This window comes from Convolutriloba macropyga, chromosome 10, assembly GCF_964194025.1.
Source record: "Convolutriloba macropyga chromosome 10, txConMacr16.3, whole genome shotgun sequence".
NCBI lineage: Eukaryota > Metazoa > Xenacoelomorpha > Acoela > Convolutidae > Convolutriloba > Convolutriloba macropyga.
Genome location: NC_134477.1, coordinates 13193467 through 13218096, shown reverse-complemented (window position 1 = coordinate 13218096; position 24630 = coordinate 13193467). Strand labels below are relative to the sequence as shown.

The following is a 24630-nucleotide window of genomic DNA, read 5'->3' as shown; positions in this document are numbered from 1 at the left end:
GGTCACAGGACCTCACGAATCGAAAAAAGGAGGGAGGAGAATGTGATTTTTTGCTCAAATTAATGAAAAAAAATAAATTAAGAGCGAGAAAGTAGGCGCGAAAAAAATTGGCTTTGCGAGGGAAACTTTCAGATCACATGTGGTTTTTTCAAAACAGGTTGTGAGTTTTAATTCCAATTCCTTCAATCAAAGGTCTTTCTCACAAGTATCTAATCTAGTAATAGTAATATATTTGGAAACGTTTTAACCATCTAAAACAAATGTTACACATTTAGATTCAATCCTCATCTACTTTTTACCATTTTACCGTTTTTATGCTTTTCTATTATTTTTTAATTGATGTTCATTTTTATATCGCATTTGCGGAGTTGTGTGGCTGAAACTAGTCGTTGTGTCAGTTTTGCTGGACGACGTTCTTTATGATTTATACTTTTTAAAACTCTGACAATAATCTGCTAAATTCGAGCAAGTTTGATTGTTGTATTTTTTAAATGGTTTTTGACTATTTCTTCTGAGCTTACGCCTCCTGCTGTTATTTTTCTCTGTCAATTCATTGTTGCAAATTAGGAAAATTGAAAACTTTGGGTTTTGCTGCAATGAGGTGACACTTGAATTCAAGTAATGGAAATTTTCTCAAACGTAAATTACATAACTTTTTGTTTTCAGGATTTTGTTGTAAGCATTTCCCAACAGTCCATTGATTTTTCTTTCCTAAGTTTCGGATCAGTGACTGATCTGACAGAAAAAAATTAAAACCGTTTTGCCGAATAATGGTTGGGCTGAATCTAAACAGAACGCTAAACAGGGCACATTTCACTTAATCAATTTAAACAAATTTAATATTATTTTAATTTTTTTTGGTCTTCTGATATTGTAATTGTTGTTTATACTTTCCCCGCCAACATTTGGTTGGTTGACTGATGTATCAGAAAGTGTAATTAACATTTTCTCAAATTAATGGTCCGGAAAATGCATTTAACGTTTGAAGTGAGTTTTTTTAAGAGAATTTTACTTTTCAGGTTTTTCCGTCATCTTTCCCTTTCGAGTTTCTCTTTATGAACCTGTTTTTTTTGGTTTGTTTGACAAGTATTTATTTTTGTTTCCAATTTTTCCGTTACCAATAGTTTTTCTGGAGTTGCCAATAAAGTCAATTTTTCTCAGACTGTGTATCAGTTTTCGTCAGATCTTGCTCATAACAATTTTTCTGTTGTTGTTTCAAATTGCTTAGTTTTCTTATGCAGAATATGTATTAGTTAAGTTTTTAAGAATGGATGTGTAATTTTTTAAAGCAAAGCTTGCTAAACAACTGTTTGTATTTATAATAGCTTGTTTATTATAACTATATGTATTGTTACGTACTATATAACTATGCACTATACTCTTGTTATGTTTTATATAGCAGGATGTAAAATTCAATGCCGGATGTGAAAACTAAGTGTTTAGGTCAAATGACTGCACGAATAAAAAAAAAAAAGGAGGGAAGAGAGCTTGATTTTTTTGCTCAAATTGTTGAAAAACATTAAATTAAGAGCGAGAAAGTAGGCGCGAAAAAAAATTCGCAATGCGAGGGAAACTTTCAGATCACACGTGGTTTTTTCAAAACACGTTTTGAGTTTTAATTCCAATTCCTTCAATCAAAGGTGTTTCTCACAAGTATCTAATCTAGTAAGAGTAATATATTTGGAAACGTTTTACCATCTAAAACAAATGTTACAAATTTAGATTCAATCCTCATCTACTTTTTACCATTTTACCGTTTTTATGCTTTTCTATTTTTTTTAATTGATGTTCATTTTTTTATCGCATTTGCGGAGTTGTGTGGCTGAAACTAGTTGTATCAGCTTTGCTGGACGACGTTCATTATGATTTATAGTTTTTAAAACTTTGACAATAATCTGCTAAATTCGAGCAAGTTTGATTGTTGTATTTTTTTAAATGGTTTTTGACTACTTCTTCTGAGCTTACGCCTCCTGCTGTTATTTTTCTCTGTCAATTCATTGTTGCAAATTAGGAAAATTAAAAACTTTGGGTTTTGCTGCAATGAGGTGACACTTGAATTCTAGTAATGGAAATTTTCTCAAACGTAAATTACATAACTTTTTGTTTTCAGGATTTTGTTCTAAGCATTTCCCAACAGTCCATTGATTTTTCTTTCCTAAGTTTCGGATCAGTGACTGATCTGACAGAAAAAAATTTAAAAACGTTTTGCCGAATTATGGTTGGGCTGAATCTAAACAGAACGCTAAACGGGGCACATTTCACTTTATTAATTTCAACAAATTTAATATTATAATTTTTTTGGTCTTCTGATATTTTAATCGTTGTTTATACTTTCGCCGTCAAATTTTGGTTGGTTGACTGATGTATCAGAGAGTGTATATAACATTTTCTCAAATTAATGGTTCTGAAAATGCATTTAACGTTTGAAGTGAGTTTTTTAAAGAGAATTTTACCTTTCATTTTTTTCCGTCACCTTTCCCTTTCGAGTTTCTCTCTATGAACCTGTTTTTTTTGGTTTGTTTGACAAGTATTCATTTTTGTTTCCGACTTTTCCGTTACCAATAATTTTTCTGGAGTTGCCAATTAAGTCAATTTTTCTCAGACTGTGTATCAGTTTTCGTCAGATCTTTCTCATAATATTTTTTCTGTGGTTGTTTCAAATTGCTTAGTTTTATTATGCAGAATATGTATTATATAAGTGAGGATGACCACTTTTCTATTTCGAGTCGTTTCCGGAATTCTCTCCGTTTTGTTTTTTAATTCGTCGTCTCCATCGATGATTCTTACGACCTGACTTCTTGGAATTGGCTTTGCAGTTGAAATTTGTGTGCGTGACGTCATTTCCGCTTTCAGATCAATTGCCTGACTTACTTCATTCAAAAAAAAAGACTTCTGAACTCACTTATGGAATTTTAATTTTATGATTATTTACCTGTTAAAAATGAACAGTGGGCATCTAAATAGTGCCAATTTTATATGCCCTAATTCTTGAGTATTAGTCTTGAGTTTTTGAATTCGGTTATCAATTTTGAAAAAGCTCTTTTAGAGTTTTTTTGTCCTTACCGACCGATTGTGTCAAAATTGACTGTCCAAATCTAGCTTAAGAGGTCCAGTGGTCTATTAAAGGAATAGTGGTCGATCTGTCTCTTACTTCTTTAGTTCTTTCAATTCATGGAAGGCCACAAATCGCTGATACTTTCCGGCAATCTGCCTGCTATGTTCTAAACGGCAAGTAAACAGCAGTAGTGAGAATTACTCAGTCGTATACCAAAAGACAGCAACAAATTCAAAAACCATCAACAGTTATACATGCGACATGCAATAACAGTTTGTCAGAAGCGTGTTCTCAAAAAAAAAATCAAGCTGCAATTTGTAGCCTAATTACGGGTAATTGTTATCTAAATAAGGATTCTCTCATGAGAAGGGGATTCCGAACAGCGAGTCTCTCGCCTAATATTTTTTCTTCATGTTGCAACTTATTTTTGTGAACACACTGAAGTTGGAGAAAATCACAGGAATATGCCAATTGTGGGCTCAAAACGAGTACTTAGGTCCTTATTGGTTTCACTTCGGACATCGTTAACCTAGATGTAGTACCAGGTGAGGGTTGGTGTATATCTGTTGTCTAGCCAATTATGCTGAGTTTTGTTGAGAAACCCGATGATCACGCCTCGACCCATGTCATACCTGTTTTCGACGCAGCAGCCAAGTCTATTGTGTTCGTGGCCGAAATTCGTCGTTCTTCGTGGAGTTACCAATTAAAATGATCTCAAAAAAATTGTAACTTTGTTTAAGGAAATGTGCTGAAATTGTGAAATATACGCGGTGCTTTAGATTTGGGTACAGTCCAGGATCAAAAGACCGAAGTTGGCAATTTTGTGAAAAAATTTTAAACCATGCAAAACTGTGAACAATGAAAAATAACGTTGCTTTGGCGTGAAACTTAGCATATCCCTCAGACTTGGAAAATTTTAACTTGAGAAAAAATGGCTTTCAACACAACGTTGTCATGAACCTATAAAAGGCTCGTTTGGAACAGAAGCCCCTATCTCTTGTAACATTTCTCAGAGTCTTGAAAAGAAAATTCATGCAGTTGCTATTTATTTCTGCGGTTTCTAATACAGTTATTGTTCTATAAAAAATGGCGTTCAGGATAACGGAAAAGGGACAAACAAGAGTTTTGTAAAGAAAACTCTTATTCGCAGGAACTGTGATACCCAAGGATATCATCCTTAGTAATTTGTTTAGTGCAGTTCATGTTAAATACGATGTTTGAATTTAGTTCTCTTATTTTCCCTTCATAAAGTGTTAATCATTTGTTCATTCAATACCTTGTGATCTGTTGTCATTTCCTTCTTGGTTTCCCGCTTCGTGATCAGACATGTCTGATCACGCCTTCACGTTTTGTTGTGCAACATTTACTTTCATTCTCCTAACTTTTCACTTCGAATTCAGTTTAACAATTCTTCTTGTAAATCCCGCTCCGCGAGTAAGCAGTCGAAACTCTAGTCAAGATTCCGCTCCGCAAACCACGAATTAAGTAATTTTAAGCGTACCCGCACCGCAAATAGCTACTCTAAATAAATAGAGTACGACATGGCGCAGTCAGCAACTAAACGAGCACCCCTCGGAATCAACCCTTTCTGGGACAAACATACATCCGATCCTCCGCTTCGCTGGGAGAAATGGACAGTGCAGTGTAAATTGGCACTGTTGGCAAAAAAGAATATTATTCTCGATACGCTGCTTTGACCCAAACCCGAGATCGGGGAACTTCCCCTTGAGCCGATATATGAAGAAACAATAGTTGGTGCTTCTGCACAATCGGAGAGAGAGAGAGAGGAAGGCTCGCATCCCGCAACAAAAAATGAACTGGCAAAACAAATGCCAACGGCTTATCGAAGTGGGTATCATGTGTGGTGACAGACCGTGGTCACTGGTGGATCTCAAAACTGAATCTCTACTCTACCTAAGCATCGGGATAGAAGGTCGCCGCATTCTCAATTGCAAGAACCCGCACATCCAGATCGATACTCTCGCTACGGTAGACTTCGGGAAGATCGTGGAAGAGGCATTCATCCGCCCTCGCAACATAACGTTCGATCGTCATGTCTTCTTGATTACGAAACAGCTTAGAGAAGTATCGGTAGAACACTTATATGGGAAATTAAAGGAATTAGCGGAGAATTGCGATTTTGAGAACAAGGAAGAAACACTGATACGCAACGTCTTCATCACTAATCTGATGGATCCCGAAATTCGAAAGAAGCTCCTTAAACAAACTGTTGAACCGCGTTAGGCATTAGAGCTAGCAATCAACATGGAACTCGGGATGCGAAACCAACATCAAATTCAGCAACACAAAAAGATTGTTGTTCCAGCAAACGTTAATGCGGTCCAATTCGCCATTAATTCTTGAACCCCGTATTGGCAAAATACGAATAATGCCTCGAGACAAAACAACCACTCAAATCGACACTCTACTGCTCAAATTGCAGAGGAATTTGGCTCCCAAATCACCATGAAAAATGCATCGCAAAAGGCAAAACTTGTAACAATTGTGGACTTCTAACTCATTTTGCGAAAGTCTGCAGAAAACAAAAGAATGTGAATACAAAGCCTCAAAATTCAAATTAAAAGATGGTGAGCGTCTTGGAAGAAGAACCACATCCTGAGGACTCAGTGAACTCCCTACAACCAGCCAAGCTCTACGAATCGGACTACAGTAGTGGAGACGACAATAGGGTCGCGGTGATTGAAAACGCGGTAGAGAAAGTAGAACCCCTCAACATGCCCGTCAAGATTGGCAATATTAACACTACTTTACTTGTGGACTCCCGGAGCGCATGCAGCATTCTCAACCGTTCACTCGCATCGCAAGTGGTACAGTCTTCGCGCATTCTGGATCAACAAAACGGTGGCTCCACAACTCCGGACATTCTCGAATGAACCAATTCAGGTCGAGGAAAAGATACAATCACCAATAACGAGCAAGGGTTGGACTTGTGATGCAGCGATATTCACAGTTGTAGCTGACGGACTAAAGTCCCTAGTTGGCCGTGACTTGTTTGACAAACTTGGATTAGCAGTGACTCAATCTACATCTCAAAAAGGTAATCGGGTCAACAGCATTTCATCTCCAGAATTCAAAAAACAAATTGCAAAAATTTTTTCCTGAATTGATTTTGCGTACTGGAAGATCCAAAAATGATGTGGCAAAATCTAAGTTTCACATAGATTTCCAATCTAGACATCAAAAAGGTAGACGTATTTCAATTAATTTACATGAAAAAGTTAATATTGAACTTAAAAAATTGCTAGACGGAAAACATATTATAAAACTTTCAAGCTGTCCTGCTAATTATTTCATATCACCAATAGTGGTCACTGTAAAGAATGATCAAACGATCAAGCTTGCACTGGATTCAAAAGTATTAAATAAAGCCATCCACATGAACAAATTTAAGATGCCAAATATTGATACGCTAATCGACTCTATATCTCAACAAATAAGTGCTCCCGCGTCGCAAAACACAACGTACTTCTCTATGATTGATATGAAATACGCATACAGTCAATTAAATTTAGACACTAACACGGCTAATCACTGTAATTTTAACATCATTAGTGGTGACATGACCGGCACTTACAGATTTCAAGCAGGATTTTACGGGCTCACAGATATGCCGGCAGAATTCCAAAAAGCTATGGACTACACCCTAATTGGTCTAAAAAATACATATTGTTTTTTAGACGATATTTTGATCGTTAGTAAAGGATATGTGGAAGAACATAAAAGTTATGTAATGAATTTTCTTAAACTTTTAGATGATGAAAATCTTAGGATAAATTTTCCTAAATGTCATTTTGGAATGCTAGAATTTGATTGGCTAGGATACCATATCTCGCAATCGGGTATCTCGCCATTAGAAAGCAAAGCAGCTGCGATATTATCACTCCATGCCCCAAAAACTCTAAAGAAACTCCGCTCTTTTTTGGGCTCGGTTCATTACATTGGTAAATTCAATCCTAATTTCGCTCAAATTAGTTATCTTCTCCGTCCCTTATTGAAAAAGTCATCAAAATTTATCTGGACAGCGTTACATGAGAACTGTTTCGATGAAATAAAAAATCGCATAGCAAACGCAGCCGCAAACAGCCACTATAACCCGCAACTCAAAACACTTGTGAAATTTGATGCGTCACGCTCCAGTCTCGGAGCAGCTCTTGAACAATTAGCAGTGGATGGAAACCAAGTGCATTTACAACTCCGTTTTTAAATTCTTGGGAAGAACGTTGTAGCGTAAATAAACTTGAACTTCTGGGCGTAGTTTGGTCAATTGAATATTTTAAAAATTATTTGTACGGGAAAACTTTTTACAGTGATTACGGATCATTGTGCTCTTCTATCAATCATGAAAGAAAATAGATCGAACAAATCTTATAACAGCAGATTGACGCGCTGGGTTGATCGTTTACTCCAATTTCAATTCGATATTGAACATCTTCCCGGGGCGAAAATGGGTTTGGTCGACTACATTTCTGGACACCCGTTTAAAAAAGCTAAAAAGGTCTCAGCATATGATGAGGAATTCATTGTAGCAAAGTTAAAGTTAATTTCTACATCTGTCAATGCACTAGAATTAAATACCACAAAATCTGCATCCCATTTACACCAGTTAATAATAGCACATAATTCCCCATTACAAATCACACCTAAAACAGACACACAATCCCGCACTGCGAATCACACCTAAAATTGAGGCTCATAATAAGGCAATAAACTTAATTAGCACATATGCGGCATGAGTATGCAAACATGTTTATTATAATTCCCCTACTCAGCGAAAGCTAGCCTCAAATTCTACTCGTAATTTAAACAATTTAAAATATGTAGGTTCTGCGTCGCAAAATCCACTTAACACTTCTCTCGCCCATTAAAATACAAGTAAGAGTAAACAATTATTCCAAATTCGGAATGGATTTGCTCTCGCTACGCGCGAGCCTCAAATTATTCAATCTAAACTCCCGCCAATTAGGAGACATTCCTTGAATATCTGTAAAATTCACCACCCAAAAATAAAATCAGTGCTTTTTGCCTCTAGTCATTCTACAATTCAGTCGTGTACTTTCAATTCATCAAATTCAATTTCACCTAAATCATCGTGAGAAATAAAATATATAAACAAAAACAATAAAATAATGCCTTCTGAAAAGCGTATCACTCGCGTTCGTTTTAACGACGCATCTCGCACGGCGATCCAACCGTCATCCAGCCAAAACTCAACTCGCCCCAAAAGTCAGCGATCTAATGCGCCGAACGATTCCCGAGCCGCAAATCAACGCAATGAACCTTCAAACAATACCCGTGCAGCAAATTCCCCACCTATAACAACACCGACGTCTCCGACTCACTCGTCTAATGCAAGTACCCCTCTCACACGCAGCCCACATGTCCCAGCATTTGAATACATCGTATGAAAGATCTTTAACAAATCATTGATTGCATCACTGACCAGCAACGATGCACTATTGAAAGAGGTCCGGGATTGTATCCTGACAAACAACGAGAGCCACCTCGAAGCCCTAAACCCTTACATACACTCCTATTGGAGGGACCTTCATTTACGTTCCGGGTGTTTATGTATTGACGAAAAGGTCGCCCTACCGAACGTTCTGCGAGAGGCGATGGTCGACGACATACACTCCAGCCATCCGGGTACATGGGGTATGATATGTATGGCCACGCATTGCTGGTGGCCATACATGCACCGCGAGCTCATTGTTAAAGCTACCAATTACAAGCCCTGCACAGTGATTGGTAAGATCCTTAAATCTGTTATTGCGGCTAAGCAATTTAATCCCCACATACCGTGTGTTGAACCAAATCAAGAAATTCAAATTGATTTTAGAGGTCCAATTTTTGATGAAAGGGGTAACGAAGTTTACTTTCTAGCAGCAATTGACCGTTTTTCTAAATACCCTACTGCATGTATTTATGACAAAGCTAACGGAACAAACGTTCTAACGTTTTTGGACATGTATATTGAAAATCACGGGAATCCACGCTTTATTCGACTAGATCAAGCAAAGTGTTTAGTTGGCAATCAAGTAAAGACCTTCTGTAATAAAAATATTATCGATATAATTGAAGCCTCCAGTGAACGATTATCGCGCTATTGGACTTGTAGAAAGACTTATCCAAACAATTAAGAATAGAGTCGCATGTTTTAAAGAGGAAAAATCGTTTGTTAACGCCTTTCATGTAAAGCACGCATTAAAGATAATAATACACCAATTGCGAATATGTAAACAAAGAACAACAAAGATCTCGCCTTTCGAAGCACACTTTGAAAGAAAACCTAATACCCCGCTGAGCGTGATATCTACAAAGCCTAAATTGTCAATTTTCACATATGAAAACATTGTAAACCACTATTTAGATGAAGACACAGTGATGCCGGAAGAAATTATTCCAGACAATTGGGTGAATGGGTACCGCAGTTACGTCGAAGTTGAAGTTGGGATGTCACGGGCAACGCACGAAACCAAGGAACGAGAGGGGGCTAGCACGGACGGCGAGTCACGCTTCTTACGAACCAAGGCATTTCGTCCAATTCCCCTCAAGAAACGTGCAGTAGAGCTTAACCTAGCCCGGAAAATTCATCGGAAGAGAAGATCAAGAAAGAATTTGGAGGGGCTTTATGAAGTGCTCGCGCCGGGCTCCCATATTTCCGACGACTTCAACGATTAAGGAACTTGGCAAACCTGTAGTCACGGTATGCAATAGTGACATTGCGAAATTTGGAACATATCTGGAGCGGCAAACTCCATTAAAAGCGTATGAGGACCGCAGGGGACCACGATCGGGCGAAAAATTAGTAGAAGAACTCATTCAAAGCCACGTGAAAGGGTTCACAAGAAAATAAAAAGGGGACAAGAACATGAAGCACCGAAAACGTGATCCGGGCAGCGGGGTATCTTCATCAAAATCCATTATCTAACGCGCGATGCGAGGATGAATCCCCAAAATTCCCGACTTTTTCAATATCCGAAATCAACAACCAGATGCCGGCGCAGTTTCGCATAGCGAGAAACCAACAACTTCTTCCACGAATACGCCTGCCGCTCTGACTCAACCAAAGAGATCGTCGGATCGCAATCGGCGAAGTTCCTCTTATTACGGAATTGAAAGCCCATTTCCAGACTCCATACTCTTGCCACCACCAAAACGACCTCGACGAGCGGGTGACGTGGAGAATTTCCAGCCTCCACCCGAGTCTATTGTAGAGTCGGTTCAACACATCGCGGAAATTCAGTCTGAAGAGACCAACATTTCGCCACAAATTGCAGACGCTTCACCACCCGCCTCGCGAAACCCTCCCCTACTAGAAATGGATACCTCAACGCTAGTTCGGTCAATGACCGCGTTTGAGGCAGAAAGACGTAATTCGGACAAAAACGAATGGGACAATTGAAACTGAGCTTATTTAAAACTGTGACAATTAAACATTTCATAATTTAATAGTATTTATTTTTAGCTATGATAACCAGTAAATATATTGTTAATATTTATTTAACCGGGGACCAAGTACTAAATTGTAAATATTGTTAATACTTTATACATTCGAAAATTATTGTAGTCAAAATTTTCTTTGTCAAGGTCAGGGGTATGTGATACCCAAGGATGTCATCCTTAGTAATTTGTTTAGTGCAGTTCATGTTAAATAGGATGTTTTAATTTAGTTCTCTTTTTTGCCCTTCATAAAGTGTTAACCATTTGTTCATTCAATACCTCCTGATCTGTTGTCATTTCCTCCTTGGTTTCCCGCTTCGTGATCAGACATGTCTGATCACGCCTTCACTTTTTGTTGTGCAACATTTACTTTCATACTCCTAACTTTGCAATTCGAATTCAGTTTAGCAATTCTTCTTGTAAATCCCGCTCCGCGAGTAAGCAGTAGAAACTCAAGTCAAGATTCCGCTCCGCGAATCACGAATTAGGTAATTTTAAGCGTACCCGCACCCCAAATAGCTACTCTAAATAAATAGGAAACTAAAAAATAAACAGGAACCTAAGAAAATCTTTTCGTTTGTAAAATTGCTCAAGTTTGAGTAAAAATCTAAATGCATTTCTTCATAGTTATTAATTTTGTCAGAGCAGTGAATTCCTTTATTAATTGCACGCACACCGTCCAAAATGCAAAAAAAAAACTCGGATCAGACGAAACCACACAGTAGTTTTTTCTGCTCCAACCAAAATTAGATCATTGTCCAATTTTTATGCTCTGGAACTTGTTTCCAGAACCTGTAATTTTGGTCTGCAAATACACCGTGCGCGTTCAACTTGCCTCTGATCATAGGTCTTTTCAACGCTAAGCTTAGATACATTAAAACAAAAGAAATTTCTTAAACTTAAAAGCTTCCAGCAAACCATCAAACGAACAAATAATCAAGTACGTAACGTAAAGGTAACATTTTTTTGAAATGGCGCTGAAATAATGATGAACATGCGGTGAATTTAGGTATCTTTACAAAACAAGACTTAGAGGACTGATTAGATGTTTTATCCAATAATATTAAAACTATTCAAAACTTTGAACATTGAAAAAGTCTGCTGAATTGACTCAAAAACTATCACACCCTAGGTTTTGGAATAATTTCTCGGTCAACAGAAGGTGGTGGTCAACAAAAGGTGGCGGTCAACAGAAAGTGGGGAAAAATTACAAAAGGCGTGTTCAAAACAGAGAAAACTCTAATTTCTCGTGGCACTTTAACATCAAATTCAACATATTCTGTTTTAAGATTTCTCCATAAACGGCAAAGGATACCGAAAAAACCAAAACAGTTTGCGTGAGCTTGGCAAAACTTTGAAACAGACGGAATGGAATTACCACGTATCGATTGGCCAGCGTTGAATGATAGAGACATCAAAGTAGCAGTTGTTTAGGAATGTAAAAAGTGCGCACAACAAAGAACTCCTAGATCAAGAAAAACACTTAAAACACGTGCAACTTTAGATATGCTGAAAGTATGCATTGCCAGAATTTGAGGTTCCAGAAGTTGTTACATACATGGTAGCTCTTATATACACGATAAGCTGACTTCATGAACGTTTGACGAACTTTTTGAACAAAATAAACTCAAGACAAACAAAAGCTACTTGTAAATAATTTTGTTAGTTTCAGGAACCTAAAAAAATTCTTTTCGGATGTTAAATCGCCAAAGTCTGAGTTAAAAAACTAAATGGTTTTCTTCATAGTTTGTGATTTTTGTAACTAAACAGAGAAATTTCGTGTTGAACGTGACATTATGTCTAAGTCTACTTCCTATAGTGTTGAAATAGACATAATGGTTTATACAGTGATTATTACACTCCCTGTTCTCTATAAACAGCAAAAGAAACAGAAAGACAAAAGACAGTTGCAGGACCTTGGCAAAACTTTAAAACAGAGACGGACCAGGTAGTTAGGCCGCTTGAAATGACAAGGTTGTTAAAGGTCAGTGCTGACTAATCAAAAACAAACATAAAATCCTTAAAATTTTCATTTGATACAGATTTTGTATTCAGTAACACATTTCAAAATTCTTCAAATTAAATTCTTCAAGCAGACAATTAAATGTTACTCAAGCTGCAATAAAATTTAATCTGTTACTGGCTGCGAATACAACAGAAAGTTTCTCAGACAGACTCTAAAATGTCAAACAGATTTTTGGTGTGACGGGCTCTTATACAGTTAAGTGCTTTTTCTTATTATTTTGGACATAAATTTGCTTTCAGGTTCAGGAACATAAATTTTATCGTTTGTCGTAGAAACCTAAATAACTTATTTTGGATGTTAAAATGCAAAAGTTTGACTAAAATACTAAATGGACATTTTCATAGTTTGTAACTCTGTCAGAGCAGTGACTTGCCTTAGAAATTGCACGCACACCGTCCAAAAAGGAATTAAACTCAGATCAGACAAAACCAAGAGTATTGATTTCTCGTCCAACGCAAAGTAGAACATTGTCCAGACTTTTATGCTCTGGAACTTGTTTCCAGAAACTGTAATTTTGGTCTGCAAAGACATTGTTTGCATTCAACTTGCCACCTATCAGAGGTCACTCCCATGCAAAGCGCAAATCTTAGATACAATAAACCAAAGTAAAATTTTAAAAGTTTCTAGCAAGCAAACGAGCAAACAATCAAATTATGAAATACGTGCGGTGACTTAAAATTTAGTTACAATACAGGATTAAAATACAGAAGTTGGAAATTATAAGAATAAATTTGAAACCAGGCAAAACAGTGAACAAAAACATAGCGTTTTCTGGCCGCAAAAATTAGTATGCCCTCAGGAATAATTTTTACCTGAAAGAAACGCTAACAACATAAGGTGGCCAATAAATTATAAAAGGCTCCTTTCAAACAGAAATTTCTTATCTCTCGTGACATTTCTCAAACAGACTCTGAAATGAAAATTCATACAGATGCTAATTATTGCTGCCAGCTCTAAAACAATTAAAATTTTATTGTTCGACAACTGTTCGGGACAAACAAACGCAATTTGTAAAATATACTGTTAGCCGCAGGAACCTAAATATTTTTTTTCAGATGTTAAAATGCTACAGTTTGAGTAAAAGACTGAATCGATTTCGTCATAGCTTGTAATTCTGTCAGAGCGGTGACTTGCTTTAAAAATTACCCGAACACCGTCCCAAATGAAAATGAAAGCGGATCAGACAAAACCTTACAGTAATGATTTCTGCTCCGAGCAAAATTAGAACATTGTCCATACTTTTATGCTCTGGAACTTTTTTCCAGCACCTAAAATGTTGCCCTGTAAATACACCGTGTGCTTTCGATTTGCCTTTGATCAAGGATCACTTCCACGCAAAGCTTAGATACCTTAAAACGAAAAAAATCTTAATTATAAAAGCTTCCAGCAAACAAACAATCAAGTACGAAAACGTAAAATTTTTTTGAAATGGCGTTGAAAGAAAGTAAAATATGCGGTGAATTTAGATCTCTTTACAATACAGGACTCGAAGGAACAATGTTAGATGTTTTATCCAGTAAGATTAAAACCATTCAAAACTTTGAACATTGAAAAAGTCTGATGAATTGACTCAAAAACTATCACACCCTACGTTTTCGACAAATTTCTCGGTCAACAAAAGGTGGTGGTCAACAAAAGGTGGCGGTCAACAGAAAGTGGGAAAAAATTACAAAAAGCTTGTTCAAAACAAAGAAAACTCTTATTTCTCGTGGCACTTCAACATCAAATTCAACAATTTCTGTTGTAACCTTTCTCCATAAACGGCAAAAGATACCGAAAAGAACAAAACAGTTTGCGGGAGCTTGGCAAAATATTGAAAAAGACGGAATGAAACTACCATGCATTGACAAGCCAGCATCGAATGGTAGACACATCGAAGAAGCAGTTATTGAGGATTGTAAAAAGTGCGCAAAACAAAGAACTCCTAGGTCAAGAAAAAGACTTAAAACACGTGCAAATTTAGATATGACGGAAATATGCATTGCCAGAGGTTGAGGTTCCAAAAGCCCTTACATACATAGAAGCTCTTATATACAGGAGAAGCTGAATTCATGAACGTTCAACGAATTTTTCAAAACTGCACGTTTCGTGTTTCCAGCAAGGTTGTGTGAATGGTTTGACATCTCGAACGGATCGTGGTTCACTAAAACGTAACTCTTTTGAGGATATGTGCTGAAATTATGAATTATTTGCGGTGACTTTAGATTTGGTTACAATACAGAATAAAAAGATTGAAGTTGCAATTTTTGTGAATAAAATTCAAACCATGCAAAATTGTGAACAATGAACCGCCGAATAGTGAGAATTACTCAGTTGTATACTAAAAGCAACAAGTTGAATAACCATCAACAGTTACTCATGCGACATGCAAGATGAACTATATACAGGAGAAGCAAGGAGAAGGGGAACCAGAACATCGAGTCTCTTGTTTAACATTGTTTCTTCATGTTAAAACTTACATTTGTGAACACACTGAAGTTGGGGAAAATCAATAAAATATAACAATTGTGGGCTCGAAACTGGTTCTTAGGACCTGATTGGTTTCAATTCGGAATTGTTAACCTAAATGCGGTATCAGGTGAGGGTTCCTGTATATCTGTTGTTTAGCCAATAATATTGAGTTTTGTTGAGAAACCCGATGATCACGCCTAGACTCATGTCATACGTGTAAGTCAATTGTGTTTGTGGCCGAAATTGGTCGTGCTTCGTGGAGTTGCCAATTAAATTGATCTCACATTAAAACGTAACATTTTTTAAGGAAATGTGCTGAGGTTATGAAATATGTGCGGTGACTTAAGGTTTGGTTACAATACAGGATCAAAAGACCGCAGTTGGAAATTTAGTGAATAAGTTTTAAACCATGCAAAACTGTGACCCCTAAAAAAACGTTCAATTGGCGCGAAACTTAGTATGCCCTCAGATTTGGAATAATCCAATTTGACAAAAACGCAATCACCACAAGGTGGCCAATAACTTAAAAAAGTCTCAATTATAACCGAAGTTTTTTTTATCTCTCGTGACATTTCTCAGACAGACTCTGAAAAGAAAACTCAAACAGATTCTAGTTATTGCTGCGAGTTCAAATACAGTTAAATGTTTATTATTTGGCAAAAATTCGCGTTCATGTTCACCAAAAAGTTGTTCGGGACAAACAAAAGATATTTGCATATAATATTGCTGGCCACGGGAACTTGAATAAAACTCTTCGCATGTTGAAATGCTAAAGTTTAGCATGGTAAAAAAAACTGGATGGTTTAGGTGAAAAAAATTGAATTGATTTCTTCACTTTCTCATAGTTTTGATTTCTGTCAGAGCTGTGATTTGCTTTAACAATTGCACGCAGAGCGTCCCAAATGGAAATGAACTCGGATCAGACGGAACCACAAAGTTGTGATTTCTGCTCCAATCAAAATGAAAACCTTTTCCAGACCTGTTTGCTCTGTAACTTGTTTCTCGCACCTGTAATTCTGGTCTGCAAATACACGGTGTGCGTTCAATGTGTCGCTGATCAGAGGTCACTTCCACGCAAAGCTTAGATACCTTAAAACGAAAAAACTCTTAATTCTAAAAGCTTCCAGCAAACAATCAAACGAGCAAACAATCAAGTACCTAAACGTAATTTTTTTTAAAAAAATTGCGCTCAAAAAACGTATGATATGCGGTGAAATTGGATCTTTTTACAATAAAGAATTCAAAAGACTGACGTTAGTTGTTTTAGTTAATAAATTTCAAACTATACAAAACTTTGAACATCCAAAAAATGTCGTCGATTTGACATTTAATTGTTTAATTTTGTTTTTTTCACCAGTTCGTGTTCGGGTTCACAACAATCAAAATCTGTTCAGGACAAAAAAAAGCTAAACGCTTCTTGTAAAAACTATTCTTAGTTGCAGGAAAAAACCTTTTCAGATGTTAAACCGTCGAAGTTTGAGTTAAAAAAGATTAAATGTTTTTCTTCATAAATTATTTTTTTAAAATAAATAGAGAAGTTTCTTGCTTTTTGTGACATTGTCTAATTCAACAATTTCTGGTTCATACTGTCTCTATAAACAGCAGAAGAAACAGAAAGACAGAAAATAGTCGCAAGAGCTTAGCAAATTTTTGAAAAATTGACCAGACGAGGTAGGTATTTGAAATGACCAGGATGTTAAAGTTCAGTGCTGAATAATCAAAAAACATACATAAAGTCCTTGAAAATTTCGTTTCTTACAGATTTATTATACAATAACACAAAAATTTCTTACACTGAAGTTGGAGAAAATCACTTAAATATGCCAACTGTGGGCTCGAAACGGTTTCTTAGGTCCTGATTGGTTTTACTTGGGACATCGTTAACTTAAATGTGCTACCAGTTGAGGGTTTGTGTATATCTGTTGTTTAGCCAATAATGTTGAATTTTGTTGAGAAACCCGATGATCACGCCTCGACTCAAATTATATCTGTTTTCGACGCAGCAGCGGAGTCGATTGTGTTCATGGCCGAAATTGGTTGTTCTTCGTGGAGTTGCCAATTAAATTGATCTCACATTAAAACGTAACATTTTTTAAGGAAATGTGCTGAGGTTATGAAATATGTGCGGTGACTTAAGGTTTGGTTACAATACAGGATCAAAAGACCGCAGTTGGAAATTTAGTGAATAAGTTTTAAACCATGCAAAACTGTGATCCCTAAAAAAAACGTTCAATTGGCGCGAAACTTAGTATGCCCTCAGATTTGGAATAATCCAACTTGACAAAAACGCAATCACCACAAGGTGGCCAATAACTTAAAAAAGTCTCAATTAAAACCGAAGTTTTTTTTATCTCTCGTGACATTTCTCAGACAGACTCTGAAAAGAAAACTCAAACAGATTCTAGTTATTGCTGCGAGTTCAAATACAGTTAAATGTTTATTATTTGGCAAAAATTCGCGTTCATGTTCACAAAAAAAGTTGTTCGGGACAAACAAAAGATATTTGTAAATAATACTGCTGGGCACGGGAACCTGAATAAAACTCTTCGCATGTTAGAATGCTAAAATTTAACATGGCAAATAAATTGATTTATACACTTTCTTCACAGTTTGTAATTCTGTCAGAGCAGTGACTTGCTTTAACAATTGCACGCACACTGTCCCAAATGGAAGTGAATTCGGACCAGACTGATTCACACAATTGTGATTTCTGCTCCAATCAAAATTAAAACTTTTTCCAGACTTGTATGCTCTGGAACTTGTTTCCAGCACCTAAAATGTTGCTTTGCAAATACACCGTGTGCGTCCAATTTGCCACTGATCAGAGGTCACTTCCACGCAAAGCTTAGATACCCTCAAACGAAAAAACTCCTAATTTTAAAAGCTTCCAGCAAACAATCAAACGAGCAAACAATCAAGAACCGAAACGTAAACTTTTCTAAAAAGTGCGCTAAAATAACGTAAAATATGCGGTGAAAGTAGATCTCTACTATACAATAAAGAATTCAAAAGACTGACGTTAGGTGTTTTAGTCAGTAAATTTCAAGTCATACAAAACTTTGAACATTGAAAAAAATTCGTCGAATTGACTAAAAAATTATAACACCGTATGGTTTGAAAAATATTTTCTCGTTCAACAGAAGGTGGCGGTCAACAGAAATTTGGAAAAAACTTACAGAACCTAACTAACAAATAAAATCTATTCAGGACAAACAAAAGCTAAAAACTTCTTGTAAAACATATTCTTAGTTGCAGCAAATTAAAAAAAAATCTCTTTAGATGTTAAATCGCCGAAGTTTGAGTTAAAAAGGACTGAATGGTTTTCTTCATAGTTTGTATTTCTTTTAAATAAATAGAGAATTTTTGTGTTTCTTTGGACATTATGTCTAATTCAACAATTTATGGTTTATACTGTCTCTATAAACAGCAAAAGAAACACAAAGATAGAAAGTAGTTGCAGGAGATTAGCAAATTTTTGAAACAGAGACAGACCAGGTAGGCAGGCCATTGAAATGACCAGGTTGTTAAAGTTCAGTGCTGACTAATCAAAAAACAAACATGAAGTCCCTAAAAATTTAATTTCATACAGATTTTGCATACAATAACGCAAAAATTTCTAAAACTAAATTCTTCAACCAAACTATTAAATTCAACGCAAAGAGCTAATAAGTTTATTTTTTCTGTCACTGGCTGCGAATACAACAGACAATATCTCAGAGAGACTCTTGAACAGTCAAACAGATGAATATTTGGTGTGACCGGCTCAAATGAAGTTAAGTGTTTTTTATTATTTTGGACAAAAATTTGCTTTCAGGTTCAGGAACAAAATAAACAACTGTTTGTGACAGCTAAAAATTATTTGTATATTATACTATTTGTCGCAGGAACCTAAATAAATCTTTTTGGATGTTAAAATGCAAAATTTGACTAAAAAACTAAATGGACTTCTTCAAAGTTTGTAACTCTGTCAGAGCAGTGACTTGCCTCAAAAATTTCACGCACACCGTCCAAAATGGAATTGAACTCAGATCAGACGAAACCAAAGAGTATTGATTTCTGCTCCAACGCAAAGTAGAACATTGTCCAGACTTTTATGCTCTGGAACTTGTTTCCAGAACCTGTAATTTTGGTTTACAAAGACATCGTTTGCATTCAACTTGCTACTTATCAAAGTTCACATGCACGCCAAGTCAGATGCAATAAACCAAAAAATTTCCCCAAACTAAAAGCTTCAAACACACAATCGAAAAATACTCAATTTGTGCAAACTTTGAGTTGTCACGCGGTGGCCGCCAGAATCAACTCTTATTAAATCTGCGAAAAATTGGAGATTTTTAAATTTACAGAAAATGTCTATGCCACAGAGTCTATGCCAATCTCATACCGATAATAAGTAATGCTGCGACCTGTTTTAATGTAATTGAATGTTCATTTTTTTTAGTTTGGATAAATATCTTTGGGATCTTTTCAACAATTGCCCCCCCCCCCCTTTGGTGCCTAGTAGAGAATCGCCAACCCTTTTGTGCTATACTTTACCACAAAATTATTTGGCCTACAGTTTAGATAGCCGAATATCAGTTTAAGTGCAATTGCGGACCGCTATTCACGGCCATGCCTCTCACGCGATGTGGGATGTAAACCGGAAATCGCGGGTCGGTTATCGCGGCAAAGCGCGCCCACCGACCCGCCAGTCGGAAAATCTTTTCGCTATGTATTGCGGTTCGGCTAATTGCCATAGCATGGCGCATTTTATTCTAACCAGTTTAACACAGTATGAGCATACACGGAAAGTTATTAGTCGTCTCTGATTGGTTAATAAATGGCTCGCTTAAATTCTATTCAAGAATAGCCACCCCTTTTGCAAAAGGGGGGCAATTGTTGAAAAGATCCTATCTTTGTAATCAATTTCAGAAAAATTTTGAGAAAAATTTTTGTTAAGGACAAAAGAAAGATATTTGTAAATGATAGTGTTGTAAACACCTTTTGCTTTTGACTTGGGTCTGACAAGAGGTCACTTCTGTCCGGTACCTCAACCTGACCAAGCACTAACAGAAGCGATTATCTATGAAGAACCAAGGTGCGGGGATAAGGGCCCATTGTTGAAAAGATTCGCCGGTTTGCTATGTTAAAACGCTTTATTTCCCCCTGCTAAAACTTTTTCCCAACATTCAACATGTACGACTGCTTTACAAATAATCGAATAGTTAAGTATTTGGATTACATAGCTCAATTAAGGTTTGTTGTACAATTAAGTCTGCGCTACTTGTTTACGACGGTTCCTTGTGATAAAAAACTTTTTCATAGTTTAGACCAGATGTTTATTTTGCAAGATCTTGAAAAATTCTTGCAAAAAATGGTTGTGCTCAAAGACGATGGTTATCATACAGATGAATGCTTATCGTGCAAGTTCGTTTCGGTCGAGCTATACTCTCATTGCTGGTTACAGGCGTCTTATATTTCATTTTGATCAGCTTGCACAGCTGTCGAATTCGTTGCTTGGTCTAAATTAACAACACGCAGTGAATACTTAACCAACCATTCGCTGTTTTATATATACCATAGTCGAGTAACTAACCATTAGAGCATATTTTGAATCAGTGGTGGTAAGATTTAAACATTTAGTTGGTAAGTGAAAATAAAACAACTTGGTCATAACTTAGTTCACACTCTCGTCAGACTTTAAATGACTTTGAAACACAAAAATAGGCGGAATTAATTCATTGGTGGTCAAAAGAACAAAAAAGAGCAACTAAACGTCATTTCAAACCCAATAATGTTCCGAACAACTTTCTGTATAGAATTTAAAACAAGGTTTAAAATGATACCAGAACGAATATGTTCTACCATCTATTCACAATACTACAACTTTATGGACTAACAGTTTTTCATACTTACCTGGCGTCGGCCGTCCCCTGATCAAGCAGAGGGGTGGCCCAGGGCGAGGCCTCCACATTGCACTGCGTGGAGGTTGACCTCTGCGATTTCTTCCAAGTGTTGAAACTCGGACGCACAATTTATTAGTGTGGGACTGCGTACGCGCTATCCCTGAAAATTAACCGAAAACAATCAAGATATATAATAAACTAGTATTTTAAGATTTCACGTATGTTCCGTGCAAGTAAGATTTGACGTGCATGTTCTACCAATTAAGTGCGACCATGTTATACGTTTAGGTAATCATTTGTCTAAAGGCGTCGAAGGCCAGACGGCTTGAAGGCCACGCTCCCCGATGAATATATAGTGCAGTTTTGGCTTCCCCCTTATCAGAGGAAGGCTATAACCGTATCTGGTGCATTCGCTGTTATACGCGGATATATATCACTCATGATTGTGTATGCGTATGGTATTGAAAAACTTTTTTGCCGTTGAATTACAATCGAATCTACATTACGTTTAAATCTAACACTCGCGTGTGAAATTTCACTTCATTCGTGTGATGAAAAGTAACACAATTTTTCGTGCGAAAATGCGTCTCGTGTAATTTCACACGGGAAAATTTTCCTCGTGTGATGAATAATTTCTCGTCTGAACGAACGTATTAGAAAATTACTCAAGCAAAGCTAAGTTTTTGCTATATGAAGCTTTTTCAGAGGAATTTCATAAAAGAGGAGAAAAAATGGCCATGATTCTGACCAGAATATTTCTCTTTGCAATTGTGATTTTGTCTTTTGTTATCTATCATTCCCTGCATCAGTTCCTACCATTTGTTTTGTTCTAGCAAGAGTACCCAGTATGAGGTCCCAAACCGAAAGTCGATATGTGCAGACCGAAATGGGCGCACAAAGGGGGGGGGGGGTGTCGTGCGTCCAAAATTACAAGATCTAGAAACACGAATGAACGCACGAAAGTCTGGATATAGGCAGAATTGAACGCACGATAGTCTGGACATACCTAAAACAAACATCAAAAACAGCTAAAAAATGAAACAGCAGATTTGATTGTTGATAGCAAGTGAAAAAAAACGAAATACAGTAAAAACTGATATTTTAAAATGCTTTAAATGATTATTTTCTATTCAGTTGGTGAAATTAATGTTTTTACGATAGTTGAACGATAGCTTATATGTGGTCTAAATATATTCTTAGAAAGTCTCTTCTTAAAAAGCACCTTCCAAATAAGTGAATAAGTGTCAATATTCTCTTTTTCTTGTAGGAGACAGCATCGTAGGAGACACAAAATTTCTCGTAGGAGACAGCTTGAAAAATTGTATGTTGAAACGTTAAAATTTGGGGAAAAAGTGACACACAAATAATGGCAGACTGCGTGATTTTTTGAGTAACATTAAACGAACATCTTGGGGTGGGCATAAAGATTTACATGGTTTTTCCCATGGAGACCGGGTTATCTTTTCAATTTCACATCAGAATTCGAAAAATCAGCAAATATTTCGTGTGAGTTCACATATGCGTAAAATCTTATGAAACTGTGCGATTCCCACCCCCGAGAGATTTATGTATTAATACAAGAAAAATGGAGTATGCTTTATTTATTCACTTTTTGTTCCCAAAATTTTGTGTCTCAACAAAAAATTGAGATTTCACACGAGCAGTTTTTAGCGTGTAGTACTTTACACCGCTATTGCGCGTATTCCTATTTTTCTAAATCGGTTCTACTTTTTTTCACCCCTATTCATTTAACCCCGATTTATTCACCCATCTATCATTTAACCCCTCTATCTCTTCACCCCTCTATCTATTCATCCCGCCAATTAGCAGTCGTCATTAAAGGCATGTTTTGTCATAATTAAGTGATAAATCAACCCCACGTTCGGTTGTGAAATTTTCATATCAAGTCCCACGGGCCGCTGAGGTATGGCCATGGCCCGCGAGACATGGCCAAATGATTATATTGCTAATTTAATCTTCCTTATTTTATAGAAAGATTATAATCCGGGTGAAATGATAGAGGGGTTAAAGATAGAGGGGTTGAATGATACAGGGCTGAATAATTCGGGGTTAAGTTATAGGGGGTTAAATGATTAGGGGTGGAAAAGCGGGACATCATCTAAATCTGTTCAGCCCCTTGCACGTCAAAACTCTCGTTGTACAACTTGAATAGAAGTTAATACGAACTGCTTCTATTTACCAGCTCTTGTAGCAAAGTTGGAATAATCCGAGTTCAGAAAATGTCCGGTGGGTTACGCCGGCATCGTTGGTTCGTTACCTTGCCCCTCCATTGAAATTGCAAGGGGCTTGCCTATTTTTCCTTTGCTGAATTATAATTTGCCAATCGAAATCTGAAGCTTTCTGAAAAATCACTTCGCCTGGTTCTTTCATTAGTCAAGGACTCGAGAAACTCACAATGGAGTGCAAAGAAAAGTGATTAGTTACTGATTATAATTGCTCTGTTGAACAGAAACTTTTGTAACGACATACTCTGAACAACTTACTATGGCACTTGTTTGTCATGTGCCAACTTTAATCATAGTCTATCTTCGATCTAAATCGTTTGTCAAATTTTTAAAATCAAAATCTGAAAAAAACGTTTTCACTGACCACCAGAATAAAAAATTACAACTGCTCATTTTTATTTTAGTCCATTACTGGACAATATTTATAAACTTGGCGTATAACTTGGCAATAATTATAACTTGCTATTACAAAATGTAGCGATTTGGAAGCCGATTCGACTTTGTGTTAGTAAGTAAATAAATCTAAGCGAGAAATATACCAAAATGCGTCATAGTGTCCGTATTCACCCCTGCATTGCGGACCTTAGAGGATTTTGGCTTTTTAGGTTGTTTTTTCTCCAGCGTAACAACCTTCGCGGAGAGCAGACGATTTGCCGTCCGAGAATCATCTAGCATTTGATTCAGCTCGGAAATGCGAGCTTTTAGTTTGTCGATCTCATTGGTAGCCTGGTAAAGGTCACGCTCGTGAGCCTCACGAGATCGACGAAGTCGAATAAGTTGATCTCGAAGGTCGCGATTTTCAGCCGAGTTGTCAACAGGGATAGCGACTAGATCCGCAGGATCCAGCAGAGGCCTTCGCCTTGCATTGTAAGGATCCTGAAGGCGAACTTTCCCATTGCGGTAAAATTCAACAACCCGCAACACGGCATGCAAATTTGCTGAATACACCAAACCGTTGAGGCGTAAGGGACCGTTGCGAGGTGGACCCATAGCCTGGCGTGAATTGCTTCCTTCGAGCGGGCTGCTTCTCGAACCCGAAGCTGCTGTTGCAGAAGCAGTCTGAACGACTGGAATGTTTTTGGAAGGCGGACAAAAGATGATTGTCATTTCATCCGAAGAAGCAGATGAGCAGACATCCGTGTGCGGCTGAGGATCCCGATTTTGCGAGAGGTTTTGACGGAACTCAAGCGACTGATCACTTGCCCAGTTGCCAGTTATTCCTGTATCTGCTTGAGAGTCCATACTATCGTCCAGCAACGGAATTGCAGGCGAAGAAGCACCTGAAAGAAGATCTGTGTCCAGAAGAATATCAGGGCCTGGAGAAGCAGGCATAGTGTTGATTGACTCTGAGCTTGTCGACATCTAAAACAAGCAATGTCAATCATTTGTGTACAGAAGTGCATCAGGGCTGCTAGTGATTGATGAACGAAAAGAAAAAAATTTTGAATGAAGCAAAAGACAAAAATCAGAAAGCGGCAGTTTTTTTTTTTCTAAGACAGAACACTA

General features: G+C 37.0%; 1 non-coding gene across 1 annotated transcript; it reads left to right on the top strand.

Moving 5' to 3' along the window:
- The first annotated feature begins 20880 nt into the window (after positions 1–20880).
- Positions 20881–21041, top strand: LOC142348861 (U1 spliceosomal RNA). The gene has a single exon (XR_012760791.1). It is a non-coding gene; the product is annotated as a U1 spliceosomal RNA (small nuclear RNA).
- Positions 21042–24630: the final 3589 nt, after the last annotated feature.